The sequence below is a fragment of the Neolamprologus multifasciatus genome, chromosome 11 (assembly GCF_963576455.1).
Source record: "Neolamprologus multifasciatus chromosome 11, fNeoMul1.2, whole genome shotgun sequence".
In the NCBI taxonomy this organism is placed as follows: domain Eukaryota; kingdom Metazoa; phylum Chordata; class Actinopteri; order Cichliformes; family Cichlidae; genus Neolamprologus; species Neolamprologus multifasciatus.
Genome location: NC_140449.1, coordinates 21145334 through 21165049, shown reverse-complemented (window position 1 = coordinate 21165049; position 19716 = coordinate 21145334). Strand labels below are relative to the sequence as shown.

Here is a 19716-nt window from a genome sequence, read left to right as displayed (position 1 = left end):
TTTGTGCTATTTTCACCATTCAAACTTTAAACTATTCTGCTATTTTTGCTAATTCCTGCTATGATTTTTGCTATTTTCTGCTATTATACTTTTTAAAATATTAAGCTTTTTTCCTTTAATTTGTCCCATTGAAATGAATGGGAAACTTCCGCAATTCTGCTAAAACTTGCTCGTTTTTGAAACTTAACTACTTCCTCATACTTTCACATAGAAACTCCATTTAAACTTTAAAATGTTCACAAATTATTGGGCTATTCATGTATGATTCAGCTTTTTCATATCTGTTACCGTTTTCATCTTATCTCTCTTTAAGTTTTGAGTTTCATCTTTGTGATTTTTCACAAAATACATGGGTTGTTATGGTTGCTATGCAGTTGGTTCTAAGTGGGGCACTGTAGGTTTCGCAGTCTTCTCTTCATGTCCGAACAACTTCTTGCTACTTGCTCAATTTTCACTCAACTTCCACAAATTATACATCAAAACGTAGGTATTTTTGCTGGCTTTCAGAAAATATAACTATTGTTGTTGTGGGATTGACAGAATTTTGGCAAATCTCCTCAGACCAACACAAAGTCTCAAAACTCTCCATAGAAAGTAAATAGAGAGTTTGTTCAAAATCACAGCTGGATTTCTCTAATGAGAGGCATTTTTGAATCGTCATATCTCCCTAACGAAGCAAAGTTAAGACATGAGGCTTGTGCCAATATATCTTCAGACACTCCTGACGCTCACAATTCAAGAATTTTTTTCTCACCTATTACCATTTGGCCATGAATTACGTTTGTTTGAGGGTAGGAAATCCGTCCTTCGCTCAGATTTCTTCAGCTTTCAAACTCGGGAAATGAACCACTTTTTTCTCTCGTCATATCTTTTTGATGGATTTCTAAAGAGACCTGAAAATTTCCATGACTGTTCACTAAAGCCTGCTGTCTCTTACGGTGAAAGAATGATATTGATACTCCAAATAGATTTCGAGTTACAAAGCGTTGTTTGAGGGAAAGTCAAGACAGTTTTCGCTTAGCCTCTACTCAGTTATGGTGCATTACAAGTCAAATATCTTTAATAATTCATATTTTAATGATAAATTGTCAACACTTGAAGATTCCCCCATCTCTTCTGAACAAAACGGTGTAAGAATTACCGTTCTAGCCCCTACGGTTAGGAAACTATGGCCATTTGTTTGGAGGGTAGTCCTCACTATGAGAAATAGACTGCAAAAATCCAGTCTCTCTGCTGTGCAGTGTTGCCAACTCCTTAGTAAGGAAAATCGCTATTGGCTGTCCTAAAAGTCGCTAGAAGTCGCCAGATGACGTCATCACCTAATTTGCATAATTTGTCATGCTAATGTAATTGTAACCTACGTTGTTGGAGAGAGAAATAACATCGTGGAAGAGACATAAAGTGAGTAAAAAACGTCCTAAATGCAGTTAGAATTTATTTAGAACTACAAATTAAATTTCTTTTAGCAATTATTGTTTTTTAATGTCACAATTCCAACCCTGCTTCTTTACCCGGGCGTGGACCGGCAAAAGTGACCCGAAATTGGCACTCTAGTGGAGTTAATTTGTGTGTGAGAGTGTGTGTTTAAGTAGTTTTAAACCTTGTGGTCCACAAAACAGCATAACAGTAAAGGAAGAACTGACTGCATTACAGTCAATGTGGGAGCAGAGGCTTCGCTCATGCGCGATTCATTTGCCGTTTGGACGCACAGGTGTGAACGTCTCCTGCCCTGATAGCAGCTGGGGGAGGACTATCCTCCGCCCGTGAGTGCTTTGGCACGGGTAAGGCGCCCACGGCAGCACCGCTGCTTGTTGAGAGTAAGAGCGATATGCGTGTTCACGTCAAAAAGTCGTCATAAATAAGTCTCCAATAATACCAGAAAAAGTCGCCAGATTTGTCGCTAGTCGCTTTTTAGAAAAAAAGTCGCTAAGGGGGTCTGAAAACTCGCTAAATATAGCGACAAAGTCGCTAAGTTGGCAACACTGCTGCTGTGTGTGTAAAAACGGCTGCACCTGTTTTGGCGGGAAAATGTACACAGCATCTCTGATTGGTGGATTCAAATCCAACAGCTCCCAGGCTGCTTGACTGATCTACAAAGTTGCTTCTCTCTATTTCTGTGTGTGTTATAGTATTTCTAAATTATAGTATTTCTACTTTTCATAGTATTTGTGCTTAATATAGTATTTCTGCTTTTTATAAGATTTGTGCTTAATATAGTATTTCTGCTTTTAATAGGATTTGTGCTTAATATAGTATTTCTGCTTTTTATAGTATTTGTGCTTAATATAGTATTTCTACTTTTTATAGGATTTGTGCTTAATATAGTATTTCTGCTTTTAATAGGATTTGTGCTTAATATAGTATTTCTGCTTTTTATAGTATTTGTGCTTAATATAGTATTTCTGCTTTTAATAGGATTTGTGCTTAATATAGTATTTCTGCTTTTTATAGTATTTCTGCTTAATATAGTATTTCTGCTTAATATAGTATTTCTGCTTTTTAAGGTATTTCTGCTTTTTATAGTATTTCTGCTAAATTATAGTATTTCTGCTACATTATAGTATTTCTGCTTTCTATAGTATTTCTGCTAAATTATAGTATTTCTGCTTTTTATAGTATTTCTGCTTTTTATACGATTTGTGCTTAATATAGGATTTGTGCTTAATATAGTATTTCTGCTAAATTATAGTATTTCTGCTTTTTATAGTATTTATGCTTTTTATAGTATTTGTGCTTAATATAGTATTTGTGCTAAATCATAGTATTTCTGCTTTTTATAGGATTTGTGCTTAATATATTATTTCTGCTAAATTATAGTATTTCTGCTTTTTATAGTATTTCTGCTAAATTATAATATTTCTGCTTTTTATAGTATTTATGCTTTTTATAGGATTTGTGCTTAATATAGTATTTGTGCTAAATTATATTATTTCTGCTTTTTATAGGATTTGTGCTTAATATATTATTTCTGCTAAATTATAGTATTTCTGCTTTTTATAGTATTTCTGCTAAATTATAATATTTCTGCTTTTTATAGTATTTATGCTTTTTATAGGATTTGTGCTTAATATAGTATTTGTGCTAAATCATAGTATTTCTGCTTTTTATAGTATTTCTGCTAAATTATAGTATTTCTGCTTTTTATAGTATTTATGCTTTTTATAGGATTTGTGCTTAATATAGTATTTGTGCTAAATTATATTATTTCTGCTTTTTATAGGATTTGTGCTTAATATATTATTTCTGCTAAATTATAGTATTTCTGCTTTTTATAGTATTTCTGCTAAATTATAGTATTTCTGCTACATTATAGTATTTCTGCTTTCTATAGTATTTCTGCTAAATTATAGTATTTCTGCTTTTTATAGTATTTCTGCTTTTTATACGATTTGTGCTTAATATAGGATTTGTGCTTAATATAGTATTTCTGCTAAATTATAGTATTTCTGCTAAATTATATTATTTCTGCTTTTTATAGGATTTGTGCTTAATATATTATTTCTGCTAAATTATAGTATTTCTGCTTTTTATAGTATTTCTGCTAAATTATAGTATTTCTGCTTTTTATAGTATTTCTGCTAAATTATAGTATTTCTGCTTTTTATAGTATTTCTGCTTTTTATAGTATTTGTGCTTAATATAATATTTCTCTCCTCCGTGAATCGCAACCTTATCGTGGTGGAGGGGTTTGTGTGTCCCAGGGATCCCAGGGGCTATGTTGTCTGGGGGCTTTTGCCCCCTGGTAGGGTCTCCCATGGCAAATTGGTCCTGGGTGAGGGACCAGACAAAGAGCGATTCAAAAGACCCTTATGAAAAAAACACAGAGGGAACAGTTTACCCTGCCCGGGATAGGGTTACCGGGGCCCCGCCCTGGAGCCAGGCCCGGGGAGGGTGCCCGAGGGCGAGCGTCTGGTGGCCGGGCCTTAGTCCATGGGTCCCGGCCGGGCACAGCCCGAAGAGGAGACATGGGCCCATCCTCCCGCAGGCCCACCACCCGCAGGAGGCGCCATAGGGGTCGGGTGCATTGTGTGCCGGGTGGCGGCCAGGAGCGGAGGCCCTGGCGGACTGACCCCCGGCTGCCAAGACTGGCAATAGGGACATGGAATGTCACCTCTCTGGTGGGGAAGGAGCCTGAGTTAGTGCGTGAGGTTGAGAGGTACCGGCTAGATATAGTCGGGCTCACCTCTACGCACGGCTTGGGCTCTGGAACCAGTCTCCTGGAGAGGGGCTGGACTCTGTCTCAGTCTGGAGTTGCCCCTGGTGAGAGGCGGCGGGCTGGGGTGGGTATTCTAATATCCCCTCGGCTTGCTGCCGGTACGTTGGGGTTTTTCCCGGTGGACGAGAGGGTTTGTTCCCTGCGCCTTAGGGTCGGGGAACGGGTCCTGACTGTCATCTGCGCTTATGCGCCGAGTGGCAGTTCGGAGTACCCAGCCTTCTTAGAGTCCCTGGGGGGGGGGGGTGCTGGAAGGTGCTCCACCTGGAGACTCTGTTGTCCTGCTGGGAGACTTCAATGCTCACGTGGGTAACGACAGCGAGACCTGGAGGGGCGTGATTGGGAGGAACGGCCTCCCTGATCTGAACCCGAGCGGTGCTTTGTTATTGGACTTCTGTGCTAATCACAGTTTGGCCATAACGAACACCTTGTTCGAACATAAGAGTGTCCATAAGTGCACGTGGCACCAGGACGCTCTAGGCCGTAGGTCGATGATCGATTTTGTAATCGTATCACCAGACCTGCGACCATATGTTCTGGACACTCGGGTAAAGAGAGGGGCTGAGCTGTCAACTGATCACCACCTGGTGGTGAGTTGGATCAGGTGGCGGGGGAGGACGCTGGACAGACCTGGTGCACCTAAACGCGTAGTGAGGGTGTGCTGGGAACGACTAGCAGAGGCCCCAGTCTGCGAGATCTTCAACGCACACCTCCGGCAGAGCTTCAACAGCATTCCGAGGGAGGCGGGGGACATTGAGTCCGAATGGACCATGTTCAGCGCCTCCATTGCCGAAGCTGCTGCATTGAGCTGCGGCCGCAAGGTGGTTGGTGCCTGCCGTGGTGGTAATCCCCGAACCAAATGGTGGACACCAGAGGTGAAGGGAGCCACCAGGCTGAAGAAGAGTCCTATCGGGCTTGGTTAGCCTGTGGGACTCCGGAGGCAGCCGACAGGTATCGACAGGCCAAGCGGAATGCGGCTCGGGCAGTGGCTGAAGCAAAAACTCGGGTGTGGGAGGAGTTCGGAGAGGCCATGGAAAAAGACTTTCGGACTGCCTCGAAGAGGTTCTGGCAAACCGTCAGGCGTCTCAGGAGGGGAAAGCGGTGCTCTACCTGCACTGTGTATAGTGCTGGCGGAGCGCTGCTGACGTCGACTGAGAAAATTGTCAGGCGGTGGAAGGAATACTTCGAGGACCTCCTTAATCCCACTGACGCGTCTTCCGAGGAGGAAGCAGAGTCTGGGGATGAGGGGAATGACCCGCCAATTTCCGGGGGCGAGGTCACTGAGGCAGTTAAACAACTCCTTGGTGGCAGAGCCCCTGGTGTTGATGAGGTCCGCCCCGAGTTCCTGAAGGCTCTGGACGTTGTAGGGCTGTCCTGGTTGACACGCCTCTGCAATGTTGCGTGGAGATCAGGGGCAGTACCCGTGGATTGGCAGACCGGGGTGGTGGTCCCCATCTTTAAGAAGGGGGACCGGAGGGTGTGTTCCAACTACAGGGGGATCACACTCCTCAGCCTCCCCGGGAAAGTCTATGCCAGGGTGCTGGAAAGGAGAGTTCGTCCGCTAGTCGAACCTCTGATGCAGGAGGAACAATGCGGTTTTCGTCCTGGTCGCGGAACACTGGACCAGCTCTTCATCCTCTCGAGGATACTTGAGGGTGCATGGGAGTTTGCCCAACCAGTCTACATGTGTTTTGTGGACTTGGAGAAGGCATTCGACCGTGTCCCCGGGGTGTCCTGTGGGAGGTGTTGCGGGAGTATGGGGTGTCTGGCCCATTGCTACGGGCCATTCGATCCCTATACAACCGTTGCAAGAGCTTGGTTCGCATTGCCGGCAATAAGTCGGACTCGTTCCCGGTGGGTGATGGGCTCCGCCAGGGCTGCCCTTTGTCACCGGTTCTGTTCATAATTTTTATGGACAGGATTTCTAGGCGCAGCCAAGTGGCGGAGGGCTTTCACTTTGGTGGCCTCAGGATCTCATCTCTGATTTTTGCGGATGATGTGGTTCTGTTGGCTTCATCGGGTGAGGGCCTCCAGCTCGCACTGGAGCGGTTCGCAGCCGAGTGTGAAGCAGCGGGAATGAGGATCAGCACCTCCAAATCTGAGGCCATGGTTCTCAGCCGGAAAAGGGTGGAGTGCCCACTCCGGGTCGGGGATGAGGTCTTGCCCCAAGTGGAGAAGTTTAAGTATCTCGGGGTCTTGTTCGCGAGTGATGGGAGAAGGGAGCCGGAGATCGACAGACGGATTGGGGCTGCAGCTGCAGTAATGCAGACGCTGCACCGGTCTGTCGTGGTGAAGAGGGAGCTGAGTGTAAAAGCGAAGCTCTCAATTTACCGGTCGATCTACGTCCCTACCCTCACCTATGGCCACGAGCTGTGGGTAGTGACCGAAAGGACGAGATCGCGGATACAAGCGGCGGAAATGAGCTTCCTCCGAAGGGTGGCTGGCATCTCCCTTAGAGATAGGGTGAGAAGTTCGGCCATCCGGGAGGGGCTCAGAGTAGAGCCGCTGCTGCTCCACGTCGAAAGGAGCCAGCTGAGGTGGTTTGGGCATCTGACAAGGATGCCCCCTGGGCGCCTCCTGGGTGAGGTGTTCCAGGCATGTCCCACCGGGAGGAGGCCCCGGGGCAGACCCAGGACACGCTGGAGAGATTATATCTCTCGGCTGGCCTGGGAACGCCTTGGTGTTCCCCCGGATGAGCTGGAGGAGGTGGCTGGGGAGAGGGAGGTCTGGGCCTCTTTGCTTAGGCTGCTGCCCCCGCGACCCGGCCCCGGATAAAGCGGATGAAGATGGATGGATGGATGGATGGATAATATTTCTGCTAAATTATAGTATTTCTGCTAAATTATAGTATTTCTGCTAAATTATAGTATTTCTGCTTTTTATAGTATTTATGCTTTTTATAGGATTTGTGCTTAATATAGTATTTGTGCTTAATATAGTATTTCTGCTAAATCATAGTATTTCTGCTTTTTATAGTATTTCTGCTTTTTATAGTATTTCTGCTTAATATAGTATTTGTGCTTAATATAGTATTTCTTCTAAATTATATTATTTCTGCTTTTTATAGGATTTGTGCTTAATATAGTATTTGTGCTTAATTATAGTATTTCTGCTTTTTATAGTATTTCTGCTGAATTATAGTAATACTGCTAAATTATAGTATTTCTGCTTTTTTACTATTTCTGCTTTTTATAGTATTTGTGCTTAATATAGTATTTCTGCTTAATATAGTATTTCTGCTTTTTGTACTATTTCTGCTTTTTATAGTATTTGTGGTTAATATAGTATTTGTGCTTAATATAGTATTTCTGCTAAATTATAGTATTTCTGCTTTTTATAGTATTTGTGCTTAATATAGTATTTCTGCTAAATTATAGTATTTCTGCTTTTTGTACTATTTCTGCTTTTTATAGTATTTGTGGTTAATATAGTATTTCTGCTTAATATAGTATTTCTTTTAAATTATAGTATTTCTGCTTTTTAAGATATTTCTGCTTTTTATAGTATTTCTGCTTAATATAGTATTTCTGCTAAATTATAGTATTTCTGCTACATTATAGTATATCTGCTTTTTATAGTATTTGTGCTTAATATAGTGTTTCTGCTAAATTATAGTATTTCTGCTTTTTATAGTATTTGTGCTAAATTATAGTATTTGTGCTAAATTATAGTATTTCTGCTTTTTATAGTATTTCTGCTTTTTATACGATTTGTGCTTAATATGGTATTTGTGCTTAATATATTATTTCTGCTAAATTATAGTATTTCTGCTTTTTATAGTATTACTGCTTTTTGTACTATTTCTGCTTAATATAGTATTTCTGCTAAATTATAGTATTTCTGCTTTTTGTAATATTTCTTCTTTTTATAGTATTTGTGCTTAATATAGTATTTGTGCTTAATATAGTATTTCTGCTAAATTGTAGTATTTCTGCTTTTTATAGTATTTCTGCTAAATTATAGTGTTTCTGCTTTTTATAGTATTTGTGCTAAAACATAGTATTTCTACTAAATGTAGTATTTATGCTTAATCATACTATTTCTATATATTACTGCCAGGTCCCCAGGCAGCCAATCCTCTGTGACGACTGAGACAGTCAAATTTACAAATCAGAGCCTGCACGGCTTCCCAGCCAGCCAATCATATCTGAGGTCTGCTGTTTCTTCTCTCGTCATATCTCAGCAACGGTTGTACAAAGAGCAATGAAAATCGCAGTCAAAGTACACCAAAGTCCGCTGATACACCCAGTACAAGAATTATGCTTCTAGTCCACCTAGTTTTTGAGTTACACGACATGACTGCTCATCACCCTGTTTTCCAGGCTCACACTCTCTTTCCCAGTGGCGCAGTTGGTAATGACACGGTTCTGGAACCCAAAGGTCGTGGGTTCAATCCCACCTTGGTCAACATGTTTTTTTCCCTACAAATTAATACACTATCACAGACCAGTAATTCATATTCATCATTTATTACAATTCTGCAAACTTTTATCATTTTACCAGCTTTTCTAATATGGACCTCAGATTCTTGTTCACACTCCATGGCACAAATAAAATGTTCCCTTTAGGCTCTGTGTATGTTTGTGTGTATCAATATTTCTCCCATTTTAAAGTATTACTCCTCCATAATTGTATTTCTGTTAAATCAAAGTACTTTTACTACATCTTAGTACTTCTGCTCAATCATAGTATTTCTACTAAATCATATTATCTATGCAAAATCATGGTTTTTGTGCCAAATCATAACATTTGTGTTATGTTATAGTATTACTACTAAGTGGAGGAATTTCTGTCATGTTACAGTATATGTGCTGATTACAGTATTTCTGCTAAATCATAGTATTTCTACTATATTATATTTTTCTTTCTAAATATAGCATTTCTGCTATATAATTGTATTTCTGCTATGTTATAATATTTGTGCTAAACCAGAGTATTTGTGCTAAAACAAAGTATTAATTTAAAATTACAATATTCATAGTTCATCACAGTGTCTCTGGTAAATCACAGTATTTCTGCTATGTTGTACTATTTTTCTAAATCATAGTGTTTCTGTAATGTTTAAGTATTTTTGGCTAAATATATTCTTTCTGTTATCTTATACTATTTCTCCTAAATTCTTGTATATTTGAGAAGTTATCATGTTTCTGGTAAGTTACAATATTTCTGCCAAGTTCTGCTATGCTATTGTATTTCTGCCAAGTATTATGTTTCCTCTAAGATATTGCAGTTCTGCTAAGTTATTACTTTTTAGCAAAGTTCCTTTGCTTCTGCAAAGTTTTTACAATTTCTGCAACTTTTCAGCTTTTTCAGCTAGTTTTTGCAGACAGCTTCAGCTTTAAAGCATCCACACTGCATTTTCGCAGGAAATGCAAATTTTTCTAGTTTTAATTAAGCTTAAAACTTTTTTATTTAATGTAAAATTATATTTTGTTTTAATTTACTTTCAAACTCTTCAGTTGCTGAAGGGGCTGCATAGTTTTCATAAATTGCATAGTTCAGAATAGCTATAATTGTACCAGATGGTTGCGTTCAGTTAAGTTGGACTAGACTGTAATACAAACCGTTCAGTTTGTCAACAATAAAACTGACTGAAATGAGAGACTGAGTGTGAGACTTTGATATTAGATAAAATGAATATTGATAAAGTTTACCTTTATGTACAGAATTTGAATATCGCAAAATATTTTAAAAAATTGCAATAATATCGTATCGTGCATTAAGTATTGTGATAATATCGTATCGTGAGTTGTATAGTGATTCCCACCTCTATGGGTTTCCCTGGCTAAGCAGCTCCTGTCGCTGTAATGTGTTGGTGGCCCAGTACTTTTGCCCATATAGTATATTTTAAATATTATATATCTTTAAAAAAAATTGGCTGTTTTTATTTTAAACAACAATATGGAAGTAAAAAAAAAAGGATGAAATAGTAGCTTATCTATAATACGTTGCTGATCAAAGTATCACCAGTTCATCTATATTTATATATAACATACTGCAGTAACAATTCATTCCAACATACTTTAAAGTTTAGCATGTATTTTTTTCCTGGTATTACTCACACAAATACTGTGTTTTTGTAAAAGGAAACACACAAGGATTCACTAAATAAATCTTTTTCGCAGGATTAGTTTTAAACTTTTTTAACATAAAAATGTTAGAAATTTGTCATTAGAATATAAACAGGTTATACAATATCTGTCATTGATAAAGAAAACAGTTTACGTATGATAAAGTAATAACGTGTAAAATATAATGAGAGTCATAAACTATCCCACTCATTAGTTGATAAAAAAAGCTTGGTCACTTCATAGTTAAAGGCTCATAAACTGCTGGTGATTTCTTACAACTGGTTTGATAAGGATATTGAGTTACATCTCAGTCACTTGGCACTAAGTGTTTGCTCAATGCTTATTCTCTGTTTAAGTTATTTAATGAATTTCCTAAATTTAGATTGCTGTAAATCTGATATTGATTTTACACTGAAGATCCATCCATGTATATATGTAGATGGATAGATGGATGAAGTTACATTTTTATCATAATCGCATGACACGTCATCATTGGTGGGGACAGTGTTAAGCCATATTGAAAAAATTATCTCTACTGATATTGAAGAAAACATCATCTATAATTTTAAGGGTCGTGGTGTTGTTGGAGCCTATTCCGCGCTGATATAGGCAAAAGGTCCCGAGTCTGTCACAGTCAGCCTAATCACGTTCATGCATGCAGTCAACTAATAACAAAGCTCACATTGATGTGTTTGGATATTTGGAGGAAAACCACACAGCCGCAAAGAAATCCTGCAAACTCAACCCAGAAAGGTCAGCAGGTCTGACCCCAGAACCTTCTTGCTGTGAAGAAACACTGCTCACCACTGCACCTCTGCCCTGCCCTTTGGCATAGTCACAACATCTAATCTAATTATCTTCTATTTCTGGGCACAACGTTTTTTCATCTATATGGTGTTTTAAGTACTGATTCGTGTTCATACACACATAATTTATACTTACCGCTCTTAATTTTTAATTGATTGATGATTTTATTATTGTGCTATGCATAATTTACATTTGTCCATTCCCAGCAGGTTTATAAGCCACCAAGAACATATAACCAGAACCAGGGAAGCCTCGTCACTTACAAGTACTGGAGAAATAATCGGACCTGACGTCTTTTCTGACCTTTGGAAACAAAGCTTTGGCAAGAAGACTCAAAAGGGCAGAAAAGTCCACATTTTGAGCCCTGCACATGACAGATTTCTAGGTTAAGGAATTAAAAACCACTTGGTTATGTTCTACCAGCAAAACTACTTGGTTAGGTTTAGGAAAAAAACAGTGGTTCAGGATAAAATGCAAAGGCTGGCACCTTTTTTAAAGCTCAGTTTTCTTTGCTGTCAAGGGGACACATAACCTGCTGGACAGTGTGGACAGCATAGCAATACATCAATTGCAAAGGCATACTGTCATATAAACACGAGACAGTTTGTGTTTTGTTATGAGACCAGAGTGGATTATCAGGCCACATAATCAGCCAGGCTGATAATCAGGCAAACCCTAATATCAGCCCCTAATTGTAGCGCAGTGTTGGATTCATACAATTTTTTTGCAACTCAAACTCTTCAAATACTTTCATCTCAGCTGTGGACTAAATACAGTATGTCAAGCCTCCCTATATACATTGTTTATGTGTTATGGTCCAGGTCACAGCTACGGATTAGGAATCACAGTACAAACCATGAAAACCTGAATGCACATATTGTGGGATGAAGTGGCAGTTCAGGAGGCTGACATGCTTTCTGCACATGGTTCATTAGCTGTAACTCAGGTCATGCTTTGGATATTCTGGGCCAGAGAGTTTTCAGGGTGAGTCATACACATTGTTCACATTTTACACGTCCTTACACTGGATAAAAAAAATATCTTTTTAAAATAGATATTTTTATTAAACGTAGCAAATAAAGAAACACAAAAAAAGCATAAATGTGAATTATATCTTTTACGTGTAAGAAAATGCGAAATCATCCTAAAACAGACGGACAGCTCAAAGTTTCATCACTGTCACGCAGTCTGTGTGTTAGATAGAGATCACAAGTCGGTCGGTTTTAGTACCACCGACACTGATCTGTGACACTGATGAATTATTGATGAGACCGTTCAATCAGGCAGCAGACTGATTCGAACAGGCTTGTTCAGGTGGTGTGGGGACATCGTCACACTGATTTTCTTCTCCTCACAGTTCAATTCGGCCCCTTTGAGCAAGCACAGCGCTCTCGCTGAGGCCAAGCGGTTTGCCCTCTGGACATATAGGACGCTCAAAAACAGACAACAGAATTACTGATTACTCATTGAACAGTTTGGAAGAAGAAGAGGTAATCATTGACAGCTGACAGCTGTTATCTGTCCAGGTTAGGCTGAGGTTAATGAAAAACTGCATTGTCTTTTCTTTTCTCTGCTGTTGGACTTCTGTGATGTTTAACCTGGATGGATGCAAAGATTCAGTCTGTAAGAGCAGCACAGCAGTTATTAATTGGATGACTGATTAATCATTTAAATTAACTGCTGCGTGAAATCCTTCAAAAAAGTTACAGATGGTCATCAACCAACAGTGTGGCACAGGCTAGAAGCAGCCTATCTAAAGCAGCGTTTAAGGTCACAGTAATTGTGACATCATCATAACCTCGAAGGGGGGCTGACGTAGCTCTATGTTGGTTCTACACAGAAATTTGCAGACCCTTATCTACATGCTTTGCACCCAGTCTGAGGGCTACTCTTGCTTGGTCATGTTTGTGGTGTTGTTGTTCCTTTAGTTTAGCTCCTCCCACTAAGGAGATAATAGACAAAGATCTTCTTTATGGGGAAGCAAAACCAGGCGTTAAAAATAATGAAAACTGTCCAGTGCGGCCAATGTTTGTGGTTCTCATGCTGCTTTTTTGATCTTTGATGGTGTTTCTCCCTCTTCCTAGTGAACTCCGCTGTCACTCCTTTTCCTTTACAAGCCAACTTTTTCAACCAATCAGCATTTCATCTACGCACAATGTCAATCCTGAAAGACTAGGCACAGTTTTTTTTAGAGGACTGCATGGAAGCAAATCATCAGAGTCAATCCTTTACTCAGCATATCCTAATGGCAGCGCAAAAATTGAATCATTCTCATAAACTTAGAATTAATCCATTAAAAATACACAGAAGCAGATACTGTTTTGTGGAAGCGGCCATGTTACCCTTCCGTCTCAAATACATTGGCTGTGATGGACATTGCTGCTCCGCCCAATCACATTTTATGCATATAGCTAGAGATCATCCCCATGTATAGTATACCATAGACAGCAGAGAAAAGAACTAGACAGCGTGCATATGACCAGAATAATATATAAGTGGCTGATTTCACAGTGTTTATTAGAGTGGCAAACTGGGGCAAGAAACTGTGTCTGTGGCAGCTGGTTTTAGTAAACACCACTCCGTAGCACCTGCGTGAAGGCAGCAGTTTGAACAAGCTATGTTAATATATATATATATATATATATATATATATATATATATATATATATATATATATACACACACACACACAAATATATATATATATATATATATATATATATATATATATATATTTATATATTAGGGGTGCAACGATATATATATATATATATATATATTCAATATAGATATTGAACCGTCCGATACAGTGCTTTCGGTTCAGTACGTATGTATCGAACAATACAACATTTTAAATTTATTTGATCAACTTTCCTTCTGACGGTGCTGTCTGTGTTGAGCGCTCTGTGGATCTGCGCTCGACAGTGTAGCCTAGGCGGAGTAGTCGAATACAGATTCACTGAGTGCAGGGCAAGCTAGCGAGACAGAAGTTAAGCTCTCCTTGCAACATGGCAAATTGAACCTCCCCCACCCACATTCAGATCTGGCGTTTGGAACTATTTTGGTTTTCATGTGACATATGACCCTGAAGGTAAGCGTGCCATGGACTAAAGTAAAACAGTATGTTGGATGTGCCAGCAGTGCTCAATTACATGGGTGGGAACTAGTGTGTTAGCGCAGTTAGCTCGTTAACGTGTTGGCCGTCCAGCCCCATGCAAGGGGCGATCCACGGTAGCTCGTTAACTGAGATTTGCCGTGTTGTGGCGTTAACGTCATTTCAGATTAACGCTGACAGCACTAGTGTGAACACAACGAATATGACTGCACAGTTACACCGACATCATCCTAGTGCAAAGACAAGTGGAAGCAGAGAAAAACAACAAGCAGGCATGCTACAAACTTTACCCAGTCATTTAGACAGCCATTAGCACATGATTCTCCTTATGGGGACCTGACATGTTTAATATGCTGCTGAGAATATAGCCCAGAAGAAGCGTATAGTATAGCTTTTCTTTTGGAAAGAGCCATTTCTCTGTAATAAACTCTCTTTTCCAAAGATGAGTGATTCCTCAATCAGATACAGGGCTCGCAAAATCGCTAGCCCGAAGTCCTGGGGCTAGCGATTTTTCCAGTCGGGCTGCCCTGCCCTGCCCGTCGGCCTATCGTAGGAAGGAAAAATATATGTAAATGCTTTTGCATTCTTTCGGAAATGTAGCTGGGTAATTATGTCATTGGCATCGGTGAGCCACAGTCAATATGTGACATATTGAAATCGCGTTTGAATTTGCGCTTGTTCTTTGCTTTCACTTTGCAATCGCGCAAACTGTGTATAGAGAGCGACAGCACTGATTGGTGAGTGATGATAATTTGCGCACCAATTCCTCTGACATCATCTTATCAATCGTTAGCTTACTATGCAAACATGACAAGTGAAATCTCTGCAGCAAGCTTAAACATGTGAGAGGTTGATCGCACAGAGAATCGCTGAGCGTTATGTGAGTGCGTGTGTAAAAGCAGCAGGATATATATTTTAGTTCTGCTGAGCCAAATAAGACAGGTCAGGATGAAGAAGTGACAGCCAAAGAAAAGCTTACCACAAAACGGAAAAGTTATGACAAATCAGACTATAAGGCAAAAAGAAAGTGCAGCTTTATGGTTTCATGGACAAAAGAATTTCTGTGGCTGCAATATGACAAGCTAAATAAACAGGGCTGCACATAAGTGATCCGCAGGTGCGCATTCGCTGTCAAAATAAAGATAAGAAGTTGCAATGCGTGTTTGCATACATACGATTTTCTGGAGGAGGACAGACATTTGTTTAGAACTCTTAAAGATGTCGAAGAAGCAAGCTCCTTTAAGCAATTACTTTGGTGTTCCTCCACCTCCAAAGAAATGTCAGAAGGAGTCCGAACCACAAAAGAAGCGCGTATTCTCAGAAAAGTGGTTGCAGGAGGTGAGCTGGCTTCAAACAAATGATGAACGCACAGAGATGTGGTGCAGAATGAGCCGTGAAAATTTAATAAATGACAAATTAATAAAGAGGCATGAACATTTTTTTTGTATCGAAAAAATATCGAACCATGACACCAAAGTATCGAACCGAACCGTGAATTTTGTGTATCGTTGCACCCCTAATATATATATATATATATATATATATATATATATATGAGTGTGTGTGTATATGTTTATGCTAGTTTATGTATAGATTAGACATACGGCCACAATCCCATCTCGAGACAACTGAGCTGGGTAAACAAGAACAACAACAGCTGGTTATAAGTTAATGTTATGCCAGCTACTGTCATAAAAATGAAACTTTCTCTCTAATAAACACTTTGATTACATTCTCACATCATAAGAGTTAGTCACTTAGTGTCCAACAATGAGCTACTTCGAAGAAAGTTTCACTAACACCGGCTAACAGCAGCTAACACACACGGAGGCTTCAGAAAAGTTCAGGATAACGCAACAGCTCATCTCAGTATTGCTATCATTAGATACAAGTAAGCTTCACTGACTCGTTGACTATTGGACTCCTTTCACAATTTTTTTACAGCCTCCTCCAGAGTACACACAAGAGGAGACACAAGTGGACACAAGCTGAGGTAAACAGCAGACTAACAGCCTACACTAACTACAGATGGTCAGTGGCCAGAGATATTTGTCCTACCTTCCCAAGATTTATCAACATGAATCGGAAGTAGTTAGAAAAAATAACGTAGTTGACCTCAATCTGTAATCTACTGACATCTAGTGGTGAGATTTTACACACTGTAACTCTAAAAATGCTGCAGCAGTATGTTCAGACATAGAGCCCTCTCAATGTTCTGCATACAGCTTTTTTAGCAAGTCACAAATACACAACAGCTGCCACACTGTTTTAAAGCTTTACAGTTTTATTACTGTTTACAGTCACTGATCTTGGATTGTTAAGTCGGGGTTGTTGGAGCTGCTCTGGAATGCACTGTTGTGCTGGTGTGCACACCAGCCAAAACACTAGTTAGCAGTAGGGTTTCTCTCTCCAACTGATCTTTCAGACCATCAAAAAGAAATGACAGTGAAAGAATAAGTAGTTAGAAATACGTAGGAAGAAACAACAATACCAAACCATCTAGTTCCAGTTTTAGGGAGTTAAATGTCAGGTTATAGCATAGGTTATGGTGTAGATTTAACGTAGAAGTGCAAATCCCACTTAATGGTCCCTTTTGGGCCACTATATATTTTATTTTCACTGCACAGGAGTAAAAGTCTGTAAAGTTAAAAGTACTTCTATTCCCTCATAAGGTGACAGAACTGTAAATGTAGTGTCTATTTAAAGTACCACTGAGTGCACATCTCCTCAACACGTTATAGTTACACAATAGCACAGTCAAAAAGCTGTTGGCAACAGGCAGCACCTGTAGCTGTTGTCCCTTAAATACATACACCTAAATAAGCAGTAAACACAAGAGGTGCCAGCTGGTAGCCGGAGCTGCAAACATAAAACAATAGTGGCTCCTACAGTGAAGCCATATATATACACTATGGTGGTTAACTAAACAAGAACTGAATATGAGAAGACTTTAAGGACATCTCATTCTATCAACGGTTTGTTTTGTTAATAAAATGCTAATTAAATGTAAAAAAAAACAACAACCACAAAAACAATTTAGCAAGAAACAAAATATTATATTGTCTGGCCATTAAAGCATATTTACACGTCTGAGTATGAAAGAGTCATTGTGGCAACATCAACAAAACAAACAATTATTTCCCCTATGGCAGCTACAGCTGCCTCCTCTCGTTTTAAAGCTTTAGTATTTATGTTTACTTAGCATTCTGCAAATTTGCTTTAATGTAGCTACTGCAAAGTGAACCATATTAAAGACTGCCTGAAGGAGATGGTGAAACGGAGATTATTAAACATAGAAAAAACGATATATATTATTTAAAACTATATTTGTATAGTGGGGCTGTGACTTGTGTGTGTGTGTTAGTTACAGTGATAATGTGGCTAGTTAGCAAACTAGCGATCCACCGTTCAAGCACCAGACTGCCCTCGTGTCATCATATTACACAGCCACTGGCAGGAATAATTAACCTACCATCACATATGAACCCAGCTTACGCCGCGTTTTTATTCTCTTTCTTTCGTTAAGAGACCGAAAGCGGCCTGTTATTTTTAATTGCCCGATTCCTGCATGAGTGCGTAATGACGTCTGAGGTGAGCGAAGATGCGGAGCGTGCGTCTCCCGCAAACACTCAGGCGCACAAAACGACCTACGTCTACCACCCGACATGAAAGTGAAACGGTACTTACTTTGGTGTCTTTCTCGCGCCGAGAAGAAGAAGAAAAAAAATCTTCTTTCCACCAAAAATTGTCAGTTGTTTTTTTGTCTTTTTCTCCTGGTCCCGCGTAGCTCGCTGGAAAGAAAAGCTAACGGTGCAGTTGAGTGTGCCCAGCCCGCTAGTTGTGCTCAGAAGGGCGCAGCTTACTGATTTTTACATGTTTCCATTGGGAACAATGTGCGAAAAAAGGGAAGGAAAGGGGAGCTACAGATGGGGGAGAATTTGTGAGATGCTGCAATGCGATATCGGCGGCTTTTCTCCCAGCAGTGTTCAGGTAGTTTTTTTCCCCCCTCCCTCGTCGTGTCCCAGCTAATTCCCCCTCGTGTGTCCCGGGAGTCGACGGGGGTCTTTGTGGCCGGACAGAGGATGGGGTCGGGCCGGCAGGAGAGCGGACTGAGAGGCGCAGACAGAGAGGGAGGAGTGAGGGGATAACGGAGAGGGAGGGACGCAGATGACGTCCAAGCACATGAGAGAGCATTTGGCTCATACACACTCACACACACATCCGCGTTTTGTTTCCGCTCGGAATAAGTTTTACCCCTAAATCTTTGTATCCGAAACAGCCGTGTTAATCCAAAGTGTCTGATATTTGTTTTTGGTTTTTTATTTAAAAAGCTATCAATTTTTTTACATTTCGTAACTTACAATAGTTTTCTGATCGGCTGGAAGCTTTGCCGTGGCTGACCTTTAACCTCGTTATTTTATTTATACTGAATGTTTACTATAATGTAGAAATCTTTTGGTGATGTCCCACTCACTCGTGACCTTTCTGTTACATTTTACTGGGCGTTTAATCAAATATTTTTAAATACATAATAATAATAATAATAATAATAATAATAATAGGATAATTACAATAGGATATTTTATTTTGTATATTTTCTACAGACATAACTATTTTCCTAGTGACACGTGAACTATAAGAGAAGCAGCTGAGGGGTCAAAGGATCTTCATATCTGACTCACAGCCAGCCTGTCAAACAGTTTGTTCCAGGCAGTCACAGTTCAGATCAGATCAATAAGGCTGTGCTTGAGTTTACCTACGTTTAATTATATTAAATACTATATTTGGCCCACAAAGTGAGGGCTGGGGGCGGGGGTATGTCTTGGTCCTAACTTAACTTTCATCATACAAGTATTTGAATAGGTCACAAAGATAAGGTTAAATAACATGAGATATATACTTTATTTACCTATTTTTTGCAACGGCTAAAATTTTAATCAAACACAATCTATAATAAAAGACCTTCAATAAATAGAATATTTTATACTTAAATAACATAAAATATTAAGAAAGCCCATATGGTAATGAAAATATCACATCCTGGAATATTCCCAATTTGACATCTTATCTTTGAATGGCCTCATGCACCATAAAAAATAAATGTAGTATAATAAAATTGATGAGGTCTTTTTTCCTGCTAACCTCAATCAATATTGTAATAAATATCAGAATGATCTCTTCCTATTAAATTATTTACTTGTTTTGGCCAGAGAAACACTTTTGTAGCTGTAGATCTCAGTGGGAAATATTAGAGAAGCATAGGGATTATGTAGACGGCTGTGTGTGTTGTGTGTGTATATCCCCTCATCTAAATCCAGATATGTCCACCATAGACTGAAGGATAGAAGGAGTTAAAATCCAAGCACAGGAAATTAAAAGTCTGATGCTCAAAATTTCCTCTACTTAATGTATTCTCTCAGTGGTCTAACAAATCCCACACCTGTGGACTCGTATTTAATCAGCTTAATCATTTTTTTCTTAAAAATGTGGTCCGCACACATCACATTATT

The 19716-nt window shown here is 39.6% G+C and overlaps 1 protein-coding gene across 1 annotated transcript in view; it reads right to left on the bottom strand.

Annotated features, from left to right (window-relative positions):
- The window catches only part of cers2b (ceramide synthase 2b), a 41436-nt gene extending 23409 nt beyond the window's left edge, over window positions 1-18027 (bottom strand). The window contains exon 1 of the mRNA XM_085177996.1: window positions 17894-18027. The gene's annotated coding sequence lies outside the window, so the exon portion shown is untranslated. The remainder of the gene's footprint in view (window positions 1-17893) is intronic.
- Window positions 18028-19716: the final 1689 nt, after the last annotated feature.